This window comes from Rutidosis leptorrhynchoides, chromosome 3 (genome assembly GCF_046630445.1).
Source record: "Rutidosis leptorrhynchoides isolate AG116_Rl617_1_P2 chromosome 3, CSIRO_AGI_Rlap_v1, whole genome shotgun sequence".
NCBI classification, from domain to species: Eukaryota; Viridiplantae; Streptophyta; class Magnoliopsida; order Asterales; family Asteraceae; genus Rutidosis; species Rutidosis leptorrhynchoides.
Genome location: NC_092335.1, coordinates 363,983,372 through 364,010,047, shown reverse-complemented (window position 1 = coordinate 364,010,047; position 26,676 = coordinate 363,983,372).

Here is a 26,676-nt window from a genome sequence, read left to right as displayed (position 1 = left end):
TGAACGAGGATGTAATTGTAAGCATTTTTGTTAAGTAGAAGTATTTTGATAAGTGTCTTGAAGTCTTTCAAAAGTGTATGAATACATATTAAAACACTACATGTATATACATTTTAACTGAGTCGTTAAGTCATCGTTAGTCGTTACATGTAAGTGTTTTTTTGAGACCTTTAGGTTAACGATCTTGTTAAATGTTGTTAACCCAAAGTTTATATTATCAAATGAGATTTTAAATTATTATATTATCATGATATTATGATATATTAATATATCTTAATATGATATATACATTTAAATGTCGTTACAACGATAATCGTTACATATATGTCTCGTTTCGAAATCCTTAAGTTAGTAGTCTTGTTTTTACTTATGTAGTTCATTGTTAATACACTTAATGATATATTTAATTATCATATTATCATGTTATATATAATATAACAATGTATTAATATGCTTCATATATATTTAGTAAGACGTGGTTATAACGATAATCGTTATATGTATCGTTTCGAGTTTCATACGTCAATAGTCTCCTTTTTAAGTATATAACTTATTGTTACTATTTTTAATGAGATACTTGATGATCATTATATCATGTTAAACATATATTTATTCATTTATGTATCATCATGTCATATACAACTTATAGCGTTCGTGAATCATTGGTCAAACTGGGTAATCAGACGTTTACAAAATTTCCGTTTCAATTAACCAAGTCTTAACAAGTTTGATTGCTTAACATGTTGGAAATATTTAATCATGTAAATATAGTTTTCATTAAACATATAATCATAGAAAGGTTCGGAAAAGTTCGGGTCACTACACCCATCACCTCCTCATTAATCTTGACTTGTTCCCTAAGTAAAACTTAACCTAAACCTAATTCTAGAATTCTCTAATCACTCCTATAAATAGAGACCTAGGCTAAACCATTTTCTTGTACCAAATTAAAATCACAAATATCTCTCAAGTCTCTCTCCCTCTCTCGTATTTTTGGCCAACAACCAAAAATCACCACCACCACCATCAAAAATTATCATCATCTTCAAGGTTTTTCAAGTGATCTTCAAGCTCGTTCTTCGCGTTCTTCAAAGATCTTCAAGGTGTTCTTGATTATTGGAGTGCTTTGATCTTCATCATCAAGTGTTTCTTCTTTTCTTTTGTTAATCATCTTCAAATCTTCAAGGTATAACATAAACCCTAAACTTATTTACATAACCTTTGATCTTTGTTCATATTCATGTTATAATCTTGTTAATTCATATACATATACATTAAATAAATGTACACGCATAGATATATATATACATGAAAAAAAAAATTAAATATATATGTATATGTAGTCGACCGAAAAAAAAAAAGATAAGGGTGTTTGATCTTTAAAACCTAGAAGATTTGATAAAAGATTTGTTTGTGTTTAAATAAGGAAACAAAGTATATACATATATACATATGCATATTCGATACATATATATATACATATAAAAAAAATATTTTTATATATATGCATATACATAAGGTTTATAAAAAAATAAATAAAAATACTATATATATATATATATATATATATATATATATATATATATATACATACACACGATATATATATATATATATATATATATATATATATATATATATATATATATATATATATATATTAAATAACTAAAACCCTAATTAAACCTAAACCCTAAAACATTAATTAAACCCTAATCATTTATTATTAAAACCCTAATCATTAAATACTACTTTAATTAATTAACCCTAATCATTAATTATTATTACTACATTAATTTACTAAAACCCAAATACTATTATATAACACTTATACACTTATATTATTACTAACACATAATATACTACTACTTATATTATATTATACGATTATGATAGTCATTTACGATAACGTGTGATTACTCGAACGTCAACGCTACTTAAGGCCTAGGGTGATCCTTGGTACCACTATGGGACGCTTGTGGATTACGAATACCAAACTTAGATTTTGGTCAAGAAATCCTGGGCCAACCGGTAACAATTGGTCATTCTAGTGACTCGGCGGTGGAATAGATGTTTGGGTATGGTGCATAATGTCAACCCGACTATAGTAATCATACACTTAGATACTTTCACACTTAATAGGTGGTATGCTTGTTAAGGACAACTCACTAGTGTTCGACACTAAATTACTAAAAGTGGAAACTACTAAAAGTGGAAACTTGCTAAAAGTAGAAACTTACTAGGAATGGAACTTAGTAAAATGAACTATACTTAAAACACTTGCATACTTAAACTTAAATTTGGGCAAAACATTTAACTACTCTTAAAATGTCATTAGGTTGACTTTCTGCTCACGTTCATCCAAACTTTCTATTCCGAGGAATAACTCTCTCTCTCCTACTTACTAAGGTGAATTCATAGCCCCACTCTTTATTGCTAGCAAATTTATTTAACTTATTTGAGGTGAGGCACATGCTACTTTTACTATTTACAATTTAGACACAAGTACCAACTGTTAAACTATGCTATACCCGGCTATGTCCGACTAAGTCCCTACAGTGATATTTTTAATTACTTGTTAAATGCATTCTTAATTATTGGGGGTAGGCCTATCGGGAGTAACGTCCCCGATACATTTGACCAAGTCATTGTATTACTTAATTATGAAATTAAACGGATAAGTATAGACACAACTTGTCATTGGGGCAAACTTTGAATGTTTAGTCTAAATATCACGAATTGGCATAACTTTTTGATCCCTGCGAGATCAACTTTATAAACTAAATCTTGTGGTCTAAAACAATGGTCAAACATTTTTGTTAAACCTATGAACTTCACTCAACCTTTTTGGTTGACACTTTAGCATGTTTGTCTCAGGTGCTGATTGATCAAGCTTACTTACTTACTGCTTATGTGATGCTACTTGGACTTATGATCAAGAGATATCGCATTTATTATTCTTTCATTTGAAACAATTACTTTATTGTAATTTCCATTATTGTAACGACATTCATTTTCTGATGCATACTCAATAAAGTTTGTTTTATCATTTAGTATTGTGCTCATATATTATAATATGTTGGTTTATTTGATATTAAGTCACATTTCACCCAGGCCCTAACTTGGGGGTGTGATAGATTGATATCAGAGCATAACCAGGCAATTATAGAGAACCAGGATTGCATCTTTATGTGTGCCTTACTTGCTAGCTAGGGTGCCTTAGCAATCTAGGAAACTATAACCTTTCCTACCTTAGACTTTAAAGCACTTAGGATTGCCTTATAATCTTAACAATTATGCTTTAATAAACTTGACTTAAAGATTCTAATCAAAGTCTCTTTCCTAATGTTAGGATGTCAAGCTCAAGCGTTAATCAACCCAACAAAATGACTCTCTTCAAATCTTCTGAAGAAATGGCTCGCTTCAACCCTACCACCGAAGTAGGTGTTGGACACTCTTCAACTTCGAGACGAGTCCAAAGCCCACCTTATGGTCTTGGTGGTCCTCCCTCACTAAACTATAGTTCGAATACTTTACCTAAGTCTCCCGACTACTATCCAACCCCAAGAATTGAAGACAAGGGGAAACGCCATGCTGATTTTAAAGAAGATGGCCCGTCTAAGAAGAGGGCCCAATCTCCTTCTTATGATAACCATAACGCCATGTGTGAAATCATGAATCTGCGAACAACTACTGAGAAGAACTTCGATGGTTTGCTTCGCCATGTTGCAAGGATTGAGGTTCGAATGGATGAAAAGGACCTAGTGATCAAGAAACTTTTGGAGGAAAACACGGAGTTATAGAAAGAGATAAAGTTGGTGAAGTATGAGGAAGAACGTAACACCCGTTGGGGAAAACAATTGCTTGCTCATCTCAAGGAGGATGTTGATTTCTGGATGGATATGGAAAGAAATCGAGTCAATAAGCAGCTTGCTCTCAAGGGGTACGATAACAACGCAGTCAACAGTCGCGTTACTAACCTCTACGATAATCTCGAGTATCTCTATAAGAAGCAAAAGGCGAGGAACGAGAAAGTTGATGAGTTTATGAAGAAGGTTGAGGATGAGACGAAGAAATATGAAGATTACTTCAATCTTAATATTTCCTAGTTTATTTTCCAATTTCTTATCTATGTAAAGGCTATGACTTAAACTATTTCTATTTCCGAATCGTATATTAAAAAGGCTTATTAATGCCTCGTTCTAATAATATAAAGTGTTCTATTAATATCATGTGATATCAATGCTTTATTTTATTCATACTTGTAATTGCTCAAACTTATAACTTGTCAGCTTACCAAACTTATGTTCACTTTTATGTAGTAACATCATGGTTCGTCCAGCTGCACCTACTGTTAACAACATCGTGTTGACCACTGAGCAATTCCAACAGTTGCTTGCTGCCGCCCAAGGCAACGCTCAAGCTATTCATGCTAACACCCAATCGAAACCTTGTTCTTACAAGGACTTTGCATACTACCACCCTCCCACTTTCGAGGGAAATGAAGAAGCTGTTGAACTAGTTCGATGGTTCGAGAAGCTCGAGTCTATCTTCCGTGTTTGCAACTGCGGGGATAACGATCGGGTCAAATATGCCACTAGCTCATTAGCTGGTAATGCTTTGACTTGGTGGACTGCTCATGCTTAGTGCGTGTGAATTAACAATGCTAATGCAATTCCATGGGATGAACTCAAAAGCATGATGGTTAATAAATTCTGTCCTAGAAGTCAGGTACAAAAACTTGAAGCCAAGTTCTGGGAACTCAAGGTGAAGGGTACCGACATAGAAAGCTACACCAATCGTTTTCTCAAGCTTTCTACTTTGTGCCCCGAGATGTTTTCTACTGAAGCTAGAAGGATTGAAAGGTATATTGAAGGTCTCCCCGAGGATGTTTAGGGGAATGTTATTGCTGCCGAGAAGGTTACTCTTGATGCTGTGATGCTCATGGCACAAAATCTAATGTTGGCCAAGAGAAGAAGAGTGTCGGCTAATAAGCAGGTTGATACTAAGGGTAATGAAGGTAAAAGGAAGTTTGAGCCGTCTTAAGATTCGACTCAGAATGTTAGTAAGAAGCCTGAGGATAGTACAAGGATGAATTATAAGGGTACCTATCCTTTTTGTATTCGTTGTGAAAGGCATCACCCGGGGCGGTGTACTGCTACTTGTTCGTTGTGTAAGAAAGTGGGACACGTTGCTAAGACGCGTAAGACTCCTCCAAAGGATAAAGCTATTGTTCCTGCCAAAGCTCCTCCTACTTGTTACACTTGTGGGGAAAAGGGACACATTAGTCCAAATTGTCCTAAGAAGAAAGATAATCCCGCTACTGGAGCCAATACTACTGCTGCAAAGGGTCATGCATTTGTTCTTACTACTGCTGAAGCCTGAGATTAAGATGAGGTCATCACGGGTACGTATCTTGTCAATAATTGTTATGCAACTATTTTATTCGATACGGGTGCTGACAGAAGTTACGTGTCTAGTGAATTTTGTACCCTATTTACTGAAAAGCCTCAACGCTTAGAAACTAAACGATTAGTAGAAGTAGCCAATGGAAAGATCATGAAAGTAGATAAAATCTATAAAAACTGCAACCTAATCTTAGCCAATAAAGAATTCAAGATAGACCTTTTGCCGGTCGAGCTCGAAAGTTTTGATGTCGTAGTTGGAATGGATTGGTTACGTCCATTACATGCTGCAATCTTGTATTTTGATAAAACCGTTAACATTCCGTTGGGAAATGGAGAGACTCTAGTCATTCAAGGCGACAAGAGTGGTTCTAATCTCAACATTATCTCCTGTATTAAAACCCGCAAATACCTTATGAAAGGTTATCCAGCTATTCTAGCCCACGTTAAGATGATTGAAACGAAAGAGAAGTGTATTGAAGATGTACCAGTGGTTAAAGACTTTCCCGATGTATTTCTCGAAGATCTTCCTGGTCTTCCACCTCCTTGACAAGTTGAATTCCAAATTGATTTATGAAATGTCCCGTTCATATTGATTATAAACGTTCCATATTAATTGATTTCGTTGCGAGGTTTTGACCTCTATATGAGACGTTTTTCAAAGACTGCATTCATTTTTAAAACAACCATAACCTTTATTTTATCAATAAAGGTTTTAAAAGTATTATGTAGATTATCAAATAATGATAATCTAAAATATACTGTTTACACATGACCATTACATAATGGTTTACAATAGAAATATATTACATCGACATATGTTTCTTGAATGTAGTTTTTACACAATATCATACAAACATGGACTCCAAATCTTGTCCTTATTTTAGTATGCAACAGCGGAAGCTCTTAGTGTTCACATGAGAATAAACATGCTTTAAACGTCAACAAAAATGTTGGTGAGTTATAGGTTTAACCTATATATATCAAATCGTAACAATAGACCACAAGATTTCATATTTCAATACACATCCCATACATAGAGATAAAAATCATTCATATGGTGAACACCTGGTAACCGACATTAACAAGATGCATATATAAGAATATCCCCATCATTCCGGGACACCCTCCGGATATGATATAAATTTTGAAGTACTAAAGCATCCGGTACTTTGGATGGGGTTTGTTAGGCCCAATAGATCTATCTTTAGGATTCGCGTCAATTAGGGTGTCTGTTCCCTAATTCTTAGATTACCAGACTTAATAAAAAGGGGCATATTCGATTTCGATAATTCAACCATAGAATGTAGTTTCACGTACTTGTGTCTATTTTGTAAATCATTTATAAAACCTGCATGTATTCTCATCCCAAAAATATTAGATTTTAAAAGTGGGACTATAACTCACTTTCACAGATATTTCCTTCCTCGAAAATAAGACTTGGCCACGGATCGATTCACGAACCTATACAAATATGTACATATATATCAAAGTATGATCAAAATATAATTACAACTATTTTTATTATGTTTTAAAGATTTGAGTGTATTAAGTCAGCTGTCCTCGTTAATAACCTACAACTAGTTGTCCACAGTTAGATGTACAGAAATAAATCGATATATATTATCTTGAATCAATCCACGACCCAGTGTATACACGTCTCAGGCTAGATCACAACTCAAAGTATATATATTTTTGGAATCAACCTCAACCCTGTATAGCTAACTCCAACATTACTGCATATAGAGTGTCTATGGTTGTTCCAAATAATATATATACATGGGTCGATATGATATGTCAAAACATTTGTATACGTGTCTATGGTATCCCAAGATTACATAATATATTAGAATACATGTATAATACAATATAAGTTATCTAGGATATAATTTGTATAGATTTGTTAAACATTTCCCGTAGCTAAAAAGATCAAAAATATCCAATCTTGTTTTACCCATAACTTCTTCATTTTAAATCCGTTTTGAGTGAATCAAATTGCTATGGTTTCATATTGAACTCTAATTTAAGAATCCAAACAGAAAAATTATAGGTTTATGGTCGGAAATTTAAGTTACATGTCAATTACTAAAGAGGTAGTCATTTCCGTCGAAAGAACGACATCTTGATGACCATTTTGAAAAACATACTTTCACTTTGAGTTTAACCAAGATTTTTGGATATAGTTTCATGTTCATATGAAAAATCATTTTCCCAGAAGAACAACTTTTAAATCAAAGTTTATCATAGTTTTTAATTATCCAAACCAAAACAGCCCCCGGTTTCACTACGACGGCGTATATCCGATTTTATGGTGTTCATCGTGTTTCCAAGTTTTAAATCATTAAGTTAGCATATCATATAGATATAGAACATGTGTTTAGTTGATTTTAAAAGTCAAGTTAGAAGGATTAACTTTTGTTTGCGAACAAGTTTAGAATTAACTAAACTATGTTCTAGTGATTACAAGTTTAAACCTTCGAATAAGATAGCTTTATATGTATGAATCGAATGATGTTATGAACATCATTACTACCTTAAGTTCCTTGGATAAACCTACTGGAAATGAGAAAAATGGATCTAGCTTCAAAGGATCTTTGGATGGCTTGAAAGTTCTTGAAGCAGAATCATGACACGAAAACAGTTCAAGTGAGATGTTCACTCGAAATAAGATTGTTATAGTTGTAGAAATTGAATCAAAGTTTGAATATGAATATTACCTTGAATTAGAAAGATAACCTACTGTAAATAACAAAGGTTCCTTGATCTTATATGATTACTTGGAATGGATTAGAAAGCTTGGAAGTAGACTTGCAAACTTGGAAGTATTCTTGATTTTTATGAAACTATACTTATGGAATTTATGAAGAACACTTAGAACTTGAAGATAGAACTTGAGTGAGATCAATTAGATGAAGAAAATTTAAGAATGAAAGTGTTTGTAGGTATTTTTGGTCATTGGTATATGGATTAGATATAAAGGATATGTAATTTTGTTTTCATGTAAATAAGTCATGAATGATTACTAATATTTTTGTAATTTTATGAGATATTTCATGCTAGTTGCCAAATGATGGTTCCCACATGTGTTAGGTGACTCACATGGGCTTCTAAGAGCTGATCATTGGAGTGTATATACCAATAGTACATACATCTAAAAGCTGTGTATTGTACGAGTACGAATACGGATGCATACGAGTAGAATTGTTGATGAAACTGAACGAGGATGTAATTGTAAGCATTTTTTGTTAAGTAGAAGTACTTTGATATGTGTCTTGAAGTTTTTCAAAAGTGTAAGAATACATATCAAAACACAACATGTATATACATTCTAATGGAGTCGTTAAGTCTTCGTTAGTCGTTACATGTAAGTTTTGTTTTGAAACCTTTAAGTTAACGATCTCAATTAATGTCGTTAACCCAATGTTTATTATATAAAATGAGATGTTAAATTATTATGTTATCTTGATATTATGAGTTATGAATATCTCTTAATATTATATATACATTAAAATATCGTTACAACGATAATCGTTACATATAAGTCTCGTTTCGTAATTCTTGAGTTAGTAGTCTTGTTTTTACATATGTAGTTCATTGTTAACACACTTAATGATATATTTAAATATCATTTTATCATGTTAAATATAGTGTATCAATATCTTAATATGATACATATGTATTTAGTAGACGTTATCATAACGATAATCCTTATATATATCATTTCGAGTTTCTTAACTTAGTAATCTCATTTCTTATATATATCACACATTGTTAATATACTTAGTGAGATACTTACTCATCATAATCTCATGTCAACCATATATATATATGTCTATATATACCACAACATGTAGTTTTTACAAATTTGTAACGTTCGTGAATTGCCGGTCAACTTGGGTGATATCAAGTCTTAACAAGTTTGATTGCTTAACACGTTGAAAACATTTAGTCATGTAAATATCAATCTTAATTAATATATATAAACATGGAAAAGTTCGGGTCACTACAGTACCTACCCGTTAAATAAATTTCGTCCCGAAATTTTAAGCTGTTGAAGGTGTTGACGAATCTTCTGGAAATAGATGCGGGTATTTCTTCTTCATCTGATCTTCACGCTCCCAGGTGAACTCGGGTCCTCTAGAGCATTCCATCGAACCTTAACAATCGGTATCTTGTTTTGCTTAAGTCTCTTAACCTCACGATCCATTATTTCGACGGGTTCTTCAATGAATTGAAGTTTTTCATTGATTTGTATTTCGTCCAATGGAATAGTGAGATCTTCTTTAGCAAAACATTTCTTCAAATTCGAGACATGGAAAGTGTTATGTACAGCCGCGAGTTGTTGAGGTAGCTCCAGTTGGTAAGCTACTGGTCCGACACGATCTATAATCTTGAATGGTCCAATGTACCTTGGATTTAGTTTCCCCCGTTTACCAAATCGAACAACGCCTTTCCAAGGTGAAACCTTAAGCATGACCATTTCTCCAATTTCAAACTCTATATCTTTTCTTTTACTGTCCGCGTAGCTCTTTTGTCGACTCTGGGTGGTTTTCAATCGTTGTTGAATTTGGATGATTTTCTCGGTAGTTTCTTGTATTATCTCCGGACCCGTAATCTGTCTATCCCCCACTTCATTCCAACAAATTGGAGACCTACACTTTCTACCATAAAGTGCCTCAAACGGCGCCATCTCAATACTAGAATGATAACTGTTGTTGTAGGAAAATTCTGCTAACGGTAGGTGTCGATCCCAACTATTTCCGAAATCAATAATACATGCTTGTAGCATGTCTTCAAGCATTTGTATCGTCCTTTCGCTCTGCTCATTAGTTTGTGGATGATAGGCAGTACTCATGTCTAGACGAGTCCTCAATGCTTGTTGCAACGTCTGCCAGAACCTTGAAACAAATCTACCATCCCTATCAGAGATAATAGAGACGGGTATTCCATGTCTGGAGACAACCTCCTTCAAATACAATCACGCCAACTTCTCCATTTTGTCATCTTCTCTCATTGGCAGGAAGTGTGCTGACTTGGTGAGACGATCAACTATTACCCAAATAGTATCATAACCACTTGCAGTCCTTGGCAATTTAGTAATGAAATCCATGGTAATGTTTTCCCATTTCCATTTCGGGATTTCAGGTTGTTGTCGTAGACCTGATTTATTCTGATGTTCAGCTTTGACCTTAGAATACGTCAAACATTCTCCTACATATTTAGCAATATCGGCTTTCATACCCGGCCACCAAAAGTGTTTCTTGAGATCTTTATACATCTTCCCCACTCCGGGATGTATTGAATATATGGTTTTATGTGCTTCCTTAAGTACCATTTCTCTCACATCTCCAAACCTTGGTACCCAAATTCTATCAGTCCTATGTCGGGTTCTGTCTTCTCGAATATTAAGATGTTTCTCTGATCCTTTGGGTATCTCATTCTTCAACTTTCCTTTTATTACAACCCCCTGTTGCGCCTCCTTTATTTGAGTAGTAAGGTTAGTACGAATAATTATATTCATAGCTTTTACCCGTATAGGTTCTCTGTCCTTTCTACTCAAAGCGTCAGCTACCACATTCGCCTTCCCCGGGTGGTATCGAATCTCAAAATCATAATCATTCAACAGTTCAATCCACCTGCGTTGTCTCATATTCAGTTGCTTCTGATTAAATATATGTTGGAGACTTTTGTGGTCGGTATATATAACACTTTTGACCCCATATAAATAATGCCTCCAAGTCTTTAATGCAAAAACAACAGCACCCAATTCCAAATCGTGAGTCGTATAATTTTGCTCGTGAATCTTCAATTGTCTAGACGCATAAGCAATCACCTTCGTTCGTTGCATTAATACACAACCGAGACTTTGCTTTGATGCATCACAATAAATCACAAAATCATCATTCCCTTCAGGCAATGACAATATAGGTGCCGTAGTTAGCTTTTTCTTCAATAACTGAAACGCCTTCTCTTGTTCATCCTTCCATTCAAATTTCTTCCCTTTATGCGTTAATGCAGTCAAGGGTTTTGCTATTTTGGAGAAATCTTGGATGAATCTTCTGTAGTAACCAGCCAATCCTAAAAATTGACGTATATGCTTAGAAGTTTTTGGGGTTTCCCACTTTTCAACTGTTTCGATCTTTTCCAGGTCCACCTGGATACCTTCTTTGTTCACTATGTGACCGAGGAATTGAACTTCTTCCAACTAAAATGCACACTTTGAAAACTTAGCGTACAGTTTTTCTTTCCTCAATACTTCTAGCACTTTTCTCAAATGTTCTTCGTGCTCTTAATCATTCTTTGAGTAAATAAGTATGTCATCGATGAAAACAATGACAAACTTGTCAAGATATGGCCCACACACTCGGTTCATAAGGTCTATGAACACAGCTGGTGCGTTAGTCAATCCAAACGGCATAACCATTAACTCGTAATGACCATAACGCGTCCTAAAAGTAGTTTTTGGAATATCATCCTCCTTTACTCGCATTTGATGATATCCAGAACGTAAATCGATTTTTGAATAAACCGACGAGCCTTGTAGTTGATCAAATAAGTCGTCAATTCTCGGCAGTGGATAACAGTTTTTGATGGTAAGTTTATTCAACTCTCTGTAGTCAATACACAACCTAAATGTATCATCCTTCTTCTTGACAAACAAAACAGGAGCTCTCCATGGTGATGTGCTTGGTCGAACGAAACCACGTTCTAATAGTTCTTGCAGTTGGCTTTGCAGTTCTTTCATCTCGCTGGGTGCGAGTTTGTAAGGAGCACGAGCTATTGGTACAGCTCCTGGTACAAGATCTATTTGAAATTCAACAGATCGATGTGGAGGTAGTCCCGGTAATTCTTTCGGAAATACATCGGGAAATTCTTTTGCGACGGGAACATCATTGATGCTCTTTTCTTCAGTTTTTACTTTCTCGATGTGTGCTAGAACAACATAGCAACCTTTTCTTATTAGTTTTTGTGCCTTCAAATTACTAATAAGATGTAGCTTCGTGTTGCCCTTTTCTTCATACACCATTAAGGGTTCTCCTTCTTTTCGTACAATGCGAATTGCATTTTTATAACATACGATCTCTGCTTTCATCTCCTTTAGCAAGTCCATACCAACTATTACATCAAAACTCCCTAACTCTACTGGTATCAAATCAATCTTAAATATTTCGCTACCCAGTTTAATTTCTCGATTCTGGCATATATAATCTGATGAAATTAATTTACCGTTTGCTAATTCGAGTAAAAATTTACTATCCAACGGCGTCAATGGACAACTTAATTTAGCACAAAAATCTCTACTCATATAGCTTCTATCCGCACCCGAATCAAATAAAACGTAAGCAAATTTATTGTCAATAAGAAACGTACCTGTAACAAGTTACGGGTCTTCCTGTGCCTCTGCCGCATTAATATTGAAAACTCTTCCACGGCCTTTTCCATTTGTGTTCTCCTGGTTCGGGAAATTTCTAATAATGTGGCCCGGTTTTCCACATTTATAACAAACTACATTGGCATAACTTGCTCCGACATTACTTGCTCTGCCATTACTCGTTCCGACACCATTTGTTCCTTTCGTTCTGTTAACCCCTGGTCCGTAGACCTCACACTTCGCCGCGCTATGACCATTTCTTTTACACTTGTTGCAAAATTTGGTGCAGAACCCCAAGTGATACTTTTCACACCTTTGGCATAGCTGCTTCTGATTGTTGTTGTTGTTGCGGTTGTTATTGTTGTTGGGATGATTGTTGTAGTTGTTGTTGTTGTACCGTTTGTTGTAGTTGCGATTGATGTTGCGATTGTTGGGATAGTTGTTGTTGTATTGGTGACTCTTATCACCGTTTTCCTCCCACTTTCTTTTGACTAGCTTCACGTTGGCCTCTTCGACCGCCTGTTCTTTAATTCTTCCCTCAATCTGGTTCACTAGTTTGTGAGCCATTCTACATGCCTTTTGTATGGAGGCAGGCTCGTGTGAACTTATATCTTCTTGGATTCTCTCCGGTAACCCTTTCACAAACGCGTCGATCTTCTCTTCCTCATCTTCGAACGCTCTCGGACACAATAGGCACAATTCTGTTAATCGTCTTTCGTACGAAGTAATATCGAATCCCTATGTTCGTAACCCTCTAAGTTCTGACTTGAGCTTATTGACCTCGGTTCTGGGACGATACTTCTCGTTCATCAAGTGCTTGAATGCTGACCACGGTAGCGCGTAAGAAGCATCTTGTCCCACTTGCTCTAGATAGGTATTCCACCATGTTAACGCAATACCTGTGAAGGTATGCGTAGCGTCACTTTGTCTCCTTCAGCACACTTACTTATGGCAAACACCGATTCAACTTTCTCGGTCCACCATTTCAATCTGATTGGTCCTTCGGTCCCATAAAATTCTGAAGGTTTGCAGGCAGTGAATTCCTTGTAGGAGCATCCTACACGATTTCTTGCACCGTTAGCTGTATTGCTAGATTCAGAGTTATTGTTGGTATGTAGCGCGGCCTGTACTACGGCTATGTTTGAAGCAATAAAGGCACGAAATTCCTCTTCGCTCATATTCAAGGTGTGTCGAGTAGTCGGTGCCATTTCCTTCAAAATAGTCAAATGAAACAAGTTAATCATACAGAATATTAAGAGTAGTCAATAGTATCTCGTAACATAATATGAACTCATTTATAAAAGATTTTTCTTCATATTAGCGTTTTATAAGTTTAAATTTGGGTACTACCTACCCGTTAAGTTCATACTTAGTAGCTAATATACAATTCAACTACTACAATTCCATATGAAAAACTGATTATAATAATATATCACATACAAATATTCTTCAAACTTACAACTTCGCCATATTACATATAACATGAAATATAGTACACTATGATACAAGACAGTTTTGAAGATAAATCTAGTTAATACGCAAGTTGTTCAGCAAAGGAAATAAAGATACGTAATTCATAAGTCCAGAAACAAGTCATGCATTCTGGTTTTACTAAGACGACTTTCCATCCTTGGTCTTGTGGAAAATAACCGTTATGACCATTAGCTAGGCAGCATGTTGTAATGTCGTCAAAAGGACGAGGGTTTCGTAATGTCCAACAGCCCCATAATAATCTAAAAACCTTGTTTCTCACCCCAACTACTGAATTCGTCACTTGTGGAAATGTTTTATTTAAAAGCTGCAATCCGATGTTCTTTTTCTCACTTTGATAAGAAGCGAACACCACTAACCCGTAAGCATAACATGCTTCTTTATGTTGCATGTTAGAAGCTCTTTCTAATTCACGAAATCCTATGTTGGGATATGTTGAGTCAAAATAGGTTCTTAACCCGTAGCATAAAATTGCATTTGGGTTCCCCGCATTTAACGCTTTAAAGAAAACACGGCGTAACTTAAAGTCTCCCCAATGTGATATACCCCACCTATCAAAGGAAAGCCTTTTATAAACTAAGGCATTTCTAGAAAGTCTTTCAAATGTTTGACAAGTTAATTTCACCATAACTAAATGTGATGATGAATTCTGACCGACTCTAGACAAGATTTCCTCAATCATATCCTCTGGTAGGTCTTCTAAAATATTCGGTTGTCTACCCTTAACGTCCATTTTGTTTTTATACTGTAAAATAGACAAGGATTAGATTCGTAATAACAAACAATACAAACAATTTTTACATAGAACATAAAAGTACAAGCACACTACAATACATTTATTACACAACATGCTTACACCCCTCTAATCTGAATCACTGGTTTCTTCTTCTTCGGACTTGGTTCTTTTTCCTAATTTTCTAGGGATATATGATGTTCCTCTAATACGAGCCATCGTTTTCCACATGGGTTTAGAAAAACCTGGTGGTTTAGAGGTTCCCGGGTTATTGTCACGATATTGAAAATACGAGTGTTGACGGTACATATAAAGTTCATCGGGGTCGGAATCAGATTTCTCTATTTTGATGCATTTTCCCTTATTATTTTCTTTTGCCTCATTAAATTGGGTCGGGGTAATTTCTATAACATCATCGGAATCCTCATCAGGATCCGATTCATCGGAAAATTGGTAATTTTCTCAATATTTTGCTTCCTTAGCGGAAACACCATTGACCATTATTAACTTTGGTCCATTGGTTGAGGATTTTCTTTTATTTGACCGGTTTTTTGTGGTTCCTACTATTCCCCTCTCCGGAACCTCTTCTTCTTTTGGTTCCTCTTCTTCTGGTTCCTCTTCTTCCGGTTCCTCTTCTTCCGGTTCCATTTTCTCTTCTTCCGGTTCTTCGGGAACTTGTGAATCTTGCCAATATATATTCGACTCTTCGTTATTATTAGGTGAGTCAATGGGATTTGTGCTAGAGGTAGACATCTATCACACAATATCAAACATGTTAAGAGATTAATATATCACATAATATTTACATGTTAATAATATATAGTTTCCAACAAAAATGTTAAGCAATCATTTTTAAAGAAAACACGGTCGAAGTCCAGACTCACTAATGCATCCTAACAAACTCGATAAGATACACTAATACAAATTTTCTGGTTCTCTAAGACCAACACTCGGATACCAACTGAAATGTCCCGTTCATATTGATTATAAACGTTCCATATTAATTGATTTTGTTTCGAGGTTTTGACCTCTATATGAGACGTTTTTCAAAGACTGCATTCATTTTTAAAACAACCATAACCTTTATTTTATCAATAAAGGTTTTAAAAGCATTACGTAGATTATCAAATAATGATAATCTAAAATATACTGTTTACACATGACCATTACATAATGGTTTACAATAGAAATATATTACATCGACATATGTTTCTTGAATGTAGTTTTTACACAATATCATACAAACATGGACTCCAAATCTTGCCCTTATTTTAGTATGCAACAGCGGAAGCTCTTAGTATTCACATGAGAATAAACATGCTTTAAACGTCAACAAAAATGTTGGTGAGTTATAGGTTTAACCTATATATATCAAATCGTAACAATAGACCATAAGATTTCATATTTCAATACACATCCCATACATAGAGATAAAAATCATTCATATGGTGAACACCTGGTAACCGACATTAACAAGATGCATATATAAGAATATCCCCATCATTCCGGGACACCCTTCAGATATGATATAAATTTTGAAGTACTAAAGCATCCGGTACTTTGGATGGGGTTTGTTAGGCCCAATAGATCTATCTTTAGGATTCGTGTCAATTAGGGTGTATGTTCCCTAATTCTTAGATTACCAGACTTAATAAAAAGGGGCATATTCGATTTCGATAATTGAACCATAGAATGTAGTTTCACGTACTTGTGTCTGTTTTGTAAATCATTTATAAAACCTGCATGTATTCTCATCCCAAAAATATTAGATTTTAAAAGTGGGACTATAACTCACTTTCACAGATATTTCCTTCCTCGGAAATAAGACTTGGCCACGGATCGATTCACGAACCTATACAAATATGTACATATATATCAAAGTATGATCAAAATATAATTACAACCATTTTTATTATGTTTTAAAGATTTGAGTGTATTAAGTCAGCTGTCCTCGTTAATAACCTACAACTAGTTGTCCACAGTTAGATGTACAGAAATAAATCGATATATATTATCTTGAATCAATCCACGACCCAGTGTATACATGTTTCAGGCTAGATCACAACTCAAAGTATATATATTTTTAGAATCAACCTCAACCCTGCATAGCTAACTCCAACATTACTACATATAGAGTGTCTATGGTTGTTCCAAATAATATATATACATGGGTCGATATGATATGTCAAAACATTTGTATACGTGTCTATGGTATCCCAAGATTACATAATATATTAGAATATATGTATAATACAATATAAGTTAGCTAGGATATGATTTGTATAGATTTGTTAAACATTTCCCGTAGCTAAAAAGATCAAAAATATCCAATCTTGTTTTACCCATAACTTCTTCATTTTAAATCTGTTTTGAGTGAATCAAATTGCTATGGTTTCATATTGAACTATAATTTAAGAATCCAAACATAAAAAGTATAGGTTTATAGTCAGAAATTTAAGTTACATGTCAATTACTAAAGAGGTAGTCATTTCCGTTGAAAGAACGACATCTTGATGACCATTTTGAAAAACATACTTTCACTTTGAGTTTAACCAAGATTTTTGGATATAGTTTCATGTTCATGTGAAAAATCATTTTCCCAGAAGAACAACTTTTAAATCAAAGTTTATCATAGTTTTTAATTATCCAAACCAAAACAGCCCCCGGTTTCACTACGACGGCGTATATCCGATTTTATGGTGTTCATCGTGTTTCTAGGTTTTAAATCATTAAGTTAGCATAACATATAGATATAGAACATGTGTTTAGTTGATTTTAAAAGTCAAGTTAGAAGGATTAACTTTTGTTTGCGAACAAGTTTAGAATTAACTAAACTATGTTCTAGTGATTACAAGTTTAAACCTTCGAATAAGATAACTTTATATGTATGAATCGAATGATGTTATGAACATCATTACTACCTCAAGTTTTCTGGATAAAACTACTAGAAATGAGAAAAATGGATCTAGCTTCAAAGGATCCTTGGATGGCTTGAAAGTTCTTGAAGCAGAATCATGACACGAAAACAGTTCAAGTAAGATTTTCACTCGAAATAAGATTGTTATAGTTGTAGAAATTGAATCAAAGTTTGAATATGAATATTACCTTGAATTAAAAAGATAACCTACTGTAAATAACAAAGGTTCCTTGATCTTATATGATTACTTGAAATGGATTAGAAAGCTTGGAAGTAGACTTACAAACTTGGAAGTATTCTTGATTTTTATGAAACTATACTTATGGAATTTATGAAGAACACTTAGAACTTGAAGATGGAACTTGAGAGAGATCAATTAGATGAAAAAAATTGAAGAATGGAAGTGTTTGTAGGTGTTTTTGGTCGTTGGTATACGGATTAGATATAAAGGATATGTAATTTTGTTTTCATGTAAATAAGTCATGAATGATTACTAATATTTTTGTAATTTTATGAGATATTTCATGCTAGTTGCCAAATAATGGTTCCTACATGTGTTAGGTGACTCACATGGGCTGCTAAGAGCTGATCATTGGAGTGTATATACCAATAGTACGTACATCTAAAAGTTGTGTATTGTACGAGTACGAATACGGGTGCATACGAGTAGAATTATTGATGAAACTGAACGAGGATGTAATTGTAAGCATTTTTGTTAAGTAGAAGTACTTTGATATGTGTCTTGAAGTCTTTCAAAAGTGTCAGAATACATATCAAAACACAACATGTATATACATTCTAATGGAGTCGTTAAGTCTTCGTTAGTCGTTACATGTAAGTGTTGTTTTGAAACCTTTAAGTTAACGATCTCAATTAATGTTGTTAACCCAATGTTTATTATATCAAATGAGATGTTAAATTATTATGTTATCATGATATTATGATGTATGAATATCTCTTAATATGATATATATAAACATTAAAATATTGTTACAACGATAATCGTTACATATAAGTCTCGTTTCGTAATTCTTGAGTTAGTAGTCTTGTTTTTACATATGTAGTTCATTGTTAACACACTTAATGATATATTTAAATATCATTTTATCATGTTAAATATAGTGTATCAATATCTTAATATGATACATATGTATTAAGTAGACGTTATCATAACGATAATCGTTATATATATCATTTCGAGTTTCTTAACTTAGTAATCTCATTTCTTATGTATATCACACATTGTTAATATACTTAGTGAGATACTTACTCATCATAATCTCATGTCAACCATATATATATGTCTATATATACCACAACATGTAGTTTTTACAAATTTGTAACGTTCGTGAATCGCCGGTCAACTTGGGTGATCAATTGTCTATATGAAACTTATTTCATTTAATCAAGTCTTAACAAGTTTGATTGCTTAACACGTTGGAAACATTTAGTCATGTAAATATCAATCTCAATTAATATATATAAACATGGAAAAGTTCGGGTCACTACAATTTTGCTCCCGGTGCTGCTCCTATTGCTAAAGCGCCATACCGTTTAGCACCGTCTGAAATGAAGGAATTATCCAACCAACTCCAAGACCTAATGGATAAAGCTTTCATTCGTCCAAGCTTGTCTCTATGGGGAGCTCATATTCTATTCGTTAAGAAGAAGGATGGTACGTTGAGGATGTGCATTGATTACCGCGAACTCAACAAGCTTACTATCAAGAACTGTTATCTGTTGCCACGTATTGATGATCTATTCAACCAACTTCAAGGGTCAAGTGTTTATTCAAAGATTGATTTGAGGTCCAGTTATCACCAACTTAGGGTCAAGGAATCCGATATTCCTAAGACTGCTTTTCGCACTCGTTATGGGCACTATGAATTCTGTGTCATGCTTTTTGGTTTGACCAACGCTCCTGCCGTGTTCATGGATCTTATGAATCGTGTCTGCAAGCCATATCTCGACAAATTTGTCATTGTATTCATTGACGACATCTTGATCTACTCAAAGAGTGATAAAGAACATGAGCAGTATTTGAGGATGATTCTTGAACTCTTACGAAAGGAACAACTCTACGCTAAATTTTCAAAGTGCGAGTTTTGGCTCAAAACCGTACAATTTCTTGGACATGTTGTTGATAGTAACGGAATACATGTCGATCCAGCTAAGATTACCGCTATTCAGAACTGGGAGACACCAAAGACTGTGAAGCATATTCGTCAATTTTTGGGACTTGTCGGTTATTATCGAAGGTTCATAAAAGATTTTTCTCTTCTTGCTAAACCCCTTACGAAATTAACTCACAAAGGGAAGAAGTTTGAGTGGTCTGAAGAACAGGAATCTGCTTTCAAGGTTCTGAAGGATAAATTGACCACAGCTCTGATTCTATCTTTACCTGAAGGTACTGATGATTTTGTTGTTTACTGTGATGCCTCAAAGCAAGGCTTTGGTTGTGTTTTAATGCAACGTGAAAAAGTTATTGCCTATGCATCTAGACAGTTGAAGAAACATGAGGAGAACTATACGACACATGACCTTGAGTTAGGTGCCGTGGTATTTGCATTAAAGATAAGGAGACATTATCTATATGGTACCCAATTTACGGTGTACACTGATCATAAAAGTCTTCGACACATTTTTGATCAGAAACAGCTGAATATGAAGAAAAGCCGATGGCTCGAGTTATTGAACGATTATCACTGTGAGCTGAAATATCATACTGGCAAGGCAAATGTAGTTGCCGATGCTCTTAGTCAAAAAGACGATGTTAAACGTGTTCGTGCTTTAAACCTGAAAATCAAATCAAATCTTATATCACGAATCGGTGAAGCTCAATTGGAAGCTATTAAACCAACACTTATTGAAGGTGAAGGACCTATCGATTTCGAGAACCAACTTCAAGTGAAAGCTAATGGTACACGGTACTTTGGCAACAGAATTTGGGTTCCTCGATTCGGTAATCTCAGTGAACTAGTCTTGGATGAAGCACATAAGACTAGGTACTCTATTCATCCCGGTTCCAGTAAGATGTATCACGATGTGAAGGAATTCTACTGGTGGCCTAACATGAAAGTCGACATTGCTACTTATGTTAGTAAGTGTCTCACTTGTCTGAAAGTCAAGGCTGAACATCAAAAGCCTTCTGGTCTGTTAACACAACCCGATATCCCGCAGTGGAAGTGGGAATGCATCACTATGGACTTCGTTACTAAGTTGCCTAAGACTTCAAATGGTAACGATACTATTTGGGTCATAGTTGATCATCTTACTAAATCTGCACATTTCATACCGATCAAGGAAACTGAAAAGATGGAGAAATTATCACAGCTTTATATTAAAGAAATTGTCTCGCGTCATGGAGTTCCTATCTTGATTATTTCTGATCGCGATGGTCGATTCGTTTCGCGATTCTGGAAAACTTTGCAATCTGCTCTTGGAACTCAACTCGACATGAGTATAGCCTATCATCCGCAAACCGATGTTCAAAGTGAACGAACTATTCAAACCTTGGAAGATATGCTACGTGCTTGTGTAGTCGATTTCGGCAAAGGTTGGGATAGACACTTGCCTTTGGTTGAATTTTCTTACAACAACAGTTATCACTCTAGCATTAAAGCTGCACCTTTTGAAGCTTTATATGGCCGAAAATGTAGATCCCCTTTATGTTGGGACGAACTCGAGGACAGACATTTAACTGGTCCTGAAAGCATCCATGAAACTACCGAAAAGATTGTTCAGATTAAGCAACGATTAGAAACTGCCCGTAGCAGACAAAGAGCTATGTCGATAGAAAGCGAAAGGACATAGAATACCAAGTTGGAGATAAAGTAATGTTGAAAGTATCCCCTTGGAAAGGCGTTGTCCGTTTCGGTAAACGAAGCAAACTCAGTCCATGATATGTTGGACCTTTCACAGTCACTCAAAGAGTCGGTCCCGTGGCGTACCGATTAGAACTACCAACTGAACTCAGTCAAGTACATGATGTGATTCATGTCTCGAATATTAAAAGGTGTCTTGCTGATGACACACTTGTTATTCCTTTGGATGATATCCGCATTGATGAGCAAATGCACTTCGTTGAAGAACCTATAGAAATCATGGAAGGAGAGGTCAAACAAAAGCGTAAAAGCAACATACCTATCGTTAAAGTCCGTTGGAATTTGCGTAGAGGCCCCAAATATACCTGGGAACGCAAAGACCACATGATACGGAAATATCCCCATCTCTTCTCAACTGCTGATGCAAACAAGGAATCTGCTTAAACTTCGGGACGAAGTTTCTAATAACGGGGAGGTACTATAACGACCCTCATTTTTTCATTCTATATTTTTTCAATAATAAATGCCCAACAATATAATTAAACTTAATGATTTAACTTGAATCAATAAATTGTTAAGCGTTAAGAATTATAAAATATAAAAATTAACTTTGTGTAATAAACGACAAGTTAATAAAAGATAAAAATAATGAGCTAATAAACTTTTGTGAACAAAATAAATAACCTTAAACCTTGAACACTTAAATAATTAAACTTGGATAATTAAGGAACCATTTAAGCTAATTTAAAGTACAAGGACTAAAGTGAAAAATCCCAAACTCCTCCCTTAAAAAGCCCTAGCCGAAATTTTAAAAAAATAATAATAAAGGAAATGCCCAAAATACCCCTCCAAATTTCGGCCTAAGCAACCCCCATCACCTCCTCATTAATCTTGACTTGTTCCCTAAGTAAAACTTAACCTAAACCTAATTCTAGAATTCTCTAATCACTCCTATAAATAGAGACCTAGGCTAAACCATTTTCTTGTACCAAATTAAAATCACAAATCTCTCTCAAGTCTCTCTCCCTCTCTCTTATTTTCGGCCAACAACCGAAAATCACCACCACCACCATCGAAAATCATCATCATCTTCAAGGTTTTTCAAGTGATCTTTAAGCTCGTTCTTTGCGTTCTTCAAAGATCTTCAAGGTGTTCTTGATTATTGGAGTGCTTTGATCTTCATCATCAAGTGTTTCTTCTTTTCTTTTGTTAATCATCTTCAAATCTTCAAGGTATAACATAAACCCTAAACTTATTTACATAACCTTTGATCTTTGTTCATATTCATGTTACAATCTTGTTAATTCATATACATATACATTAAATACATGTACACGCATAGATATATATATACATGAAAAAAATAATTAAATATGTATGTATATGTACTCAATCGAAAAAAAAGATAAGGGTGTTTGATCTTTAAAACCTAGAAGATTTGATAAAAGATTTGTTTGTGTTTAAATAAGGAAACAAAGTATATACATATATACATATGCATATTCGATACATATATATATACATATAAAAAAGATATTTTTATATATATACATATACATACGGTTTATAAAAAAAATAAAAATACTATATATATATATATATATATATATATATATATATATATACGATATATATACATATATATATATTAAATAACTAAAACCCTAATTAAACCTAAACCCTAAAACATTAATTAAACCCTAATCATTTAGTATATATAGTACTCGTGTCAACATAAAAGCATTTGAAAATGTAAGTACAACAGCGTGTATTCTCATCCCTGAAAACATGTAAAAAATGAGACTGTAGACTCACCTTTGAATAGCTCTTGTGTAAAAAGTAGACAAATAACTTGTACGGATTATAGCCGAGTAATGCAACCTAAGTATACGTATTTAGGTTGGTCAACATATATGTTTTAAACAAGTGTGGTTTCATAGAGTAAGTTGTCTTATTGCTCTACTCGACGCATTTCAAAGTAAAGGTTAACATATAGTCAACTAGTTCATGCAAGTCAACAAAGTCAACCAAGGTCAAACATGTAGTGACCCAAACTTTTCCATGTTTATATATATTAAATGAATTGATTATTTAAATGATTAAGTGTTTCCAACATGTTAAGCAATCAAACTTGTTAAGACTTGATTAATTGAAATAGTTTTCATATAGTCAATTGACCACCCAAGTTGACCGGTGATTCACGAACGTTAAAACTTGTAAAAACTATATGATGACATATATATGGATATATATATATATATAGTTAACATGATATTATGATAAGTAAGTATCTCATTAGGTATTTTAACAATGAGTTATATACATAAAAATGAGACTATTGAATCAAGAAACTTGAAAACGATATATATAACGATTATCGTTATAACAATGTTTTACTAATTACATATGAATCATTTTAAGATATTGTTACACTATATATAAACATGATAATGATAAGTAAACATATCATTAACTATATTAACAATTAACTACATATGTAAAAACAAGACTACTAACTTAATGATTTCGAAACGAGACATATATGTAACGATTATCGTTGTAACGACATTTAAATATATATATATCATATTAATATATATTAATATATCATAATATCATGATAATATAATAATTTAACATCTCATTATATATAATAAACATTGGGTTAACAACATTTAACAAGATCGTTAACCTAAAGGTTTCAAATCAACATTTACATGTAACGACTAACGATGACTTAACGACTCAGCTAAAATGTATATACATGTAGTGTTTTAATATGTATTCATACACTTTTAAAAGACTTCAAGACACTTATAAAAATGCTTCTACTTAACAAAAATGCTTACAATTACATCCTCATTCAGTTTCATCAACAATTCTACTCGTATGCACCCGTATTCGTACTCGTACAATACACAGCTTTTAGATGTATGTACTATTTGTATATACACTCCAATTGTAGTACCCCGTCCTAATCCATCTGGACGAAGTCTTCAACAGTTGGTCCCATTGCGAGGTTCTGACCTCTATATGCCATAAACAACTCCATGTAATATGAGCAAATGCACATCAGAAGATTTCTTTCATACCTGAGAATAAACATGCTTTCAAGTGTCAACCAAAAGGTTGGTGAGTTCATAGGTTTATCTTAAAACAAAAAAATTCATCATTTTGATAGACCACAAAATTTAAATGCTGCATGGTACAAATGGGCCCAAATCCTATACCCACCTGTAATGTACATGCGATATCTTATAAATACAGTACACCTTTCTCGTGTACGAAACCATTTTAACAAATCTTTGTAACCGTACACATATCTCATGTACAAAATATCATACACATAACCTGTGTATAAAATCATTCTCTCGATATATAACATTCACTTCAATTGGTGGCAATTATCATGTCCACATAATTCAATGGTGGCATTTATCATATCCACATAATTCAATGGTGGCAATTATCATGTCCACATAATTCAATGGTGGCAATTATCATGTCCACATAATTCAATAATAATCCACAGAACTTCTGTCTGCATAATAATTCATTCGAGAAATGTTTTGCTTGTGTCTATCTCGTCAAACATTTATAAAAGCATTTCATGTATTCGTAGTTCAAAATATATTTCAAAAGCATTTAATAAAGCAGTTGTAAAAACAACGCATGTATTCTCAGTCCCAAAAATGTAAAGAGTAAAAGGGATCAAATGAAACTCACCAAATGTATTTTGTAGTAAAAATACATATGATAATATTGAACAATGCAGGGTTGGCCTCGGATTCACGAACCTATATTATTCATATATTTATTAAAGCATATACTTTTAATCGAATAAATTTATATATTATTAGTGATATAGTTGTTATATTTAACAACTTATAGGTTTTATTAATTAATTAAGTACATTATATATATATATATATATATATATATATATATATATATATATATATATATATATATATATATATACTTTAAATAAATAATTATCATTTATTATAAACATATTAATATATTTATGATATATGTATTAAATATAGTTTTATATAACTTAATAGTTATTTGATAATATAATATTAATGATAATAATTATAAGGTTAAAAATACTAATAATGATATTAATAATAAAAATGATAAAATAACCATACTTCTAATAATAATAATAATAATAATAATAATAATAATAATAATAATAATAATAATAATAATAATAATAATAATAATAATAATAAATAAATAAATAAATAAAAATTCTACCTCAAAACGAAAAAGGCTTAAAATAATGCCCCAGCCCGGGCTCGAACCCGCGACCTCCCGCTAACCCACTAAAACGCCTTTAGCAAACGATCTGTACCATTTTTCTCTAACTTAATTGCCTCAATTTATTTATGTAATCTATACCTATTAGTTGATATTGGGCCGCAATATACATCAGCCCACCTCAGTTTCCAAACCCAACCACATATTCATGGCCAAACACTTAGCCCGTTTGATTATTTGAAAAAAAAAATTAAACGCAGCAACCAGGATTCGAACTCCAGACCATTCGTTACCCCAACACAACTCCAAACCATTCTGTTATTTCAGCTTTTCTGATTTAATTACTATCCTAATCCTTATATTCGAAGTCTCCTGCTACCTCTTCTTCTTCATAACCAACTCAGTCGATTAAAAAAAATACTCCCAATAATTATAACACTAACCCTAATCATAATCATCACTTGTTTATTCGTGATTTTATGTATCACATAGCATCATCTTCAACATCTAGAGCATCATCGACTAATCTATTATTATCATCTAATATATCACCATTGCCACATCATCATACGTTCATCATTTATCATCATCATGATCATCATTATATTCATCACAACAATAATCAAACCCCTATCTTCGTTAATATTCTGTATCAAGCATAATAG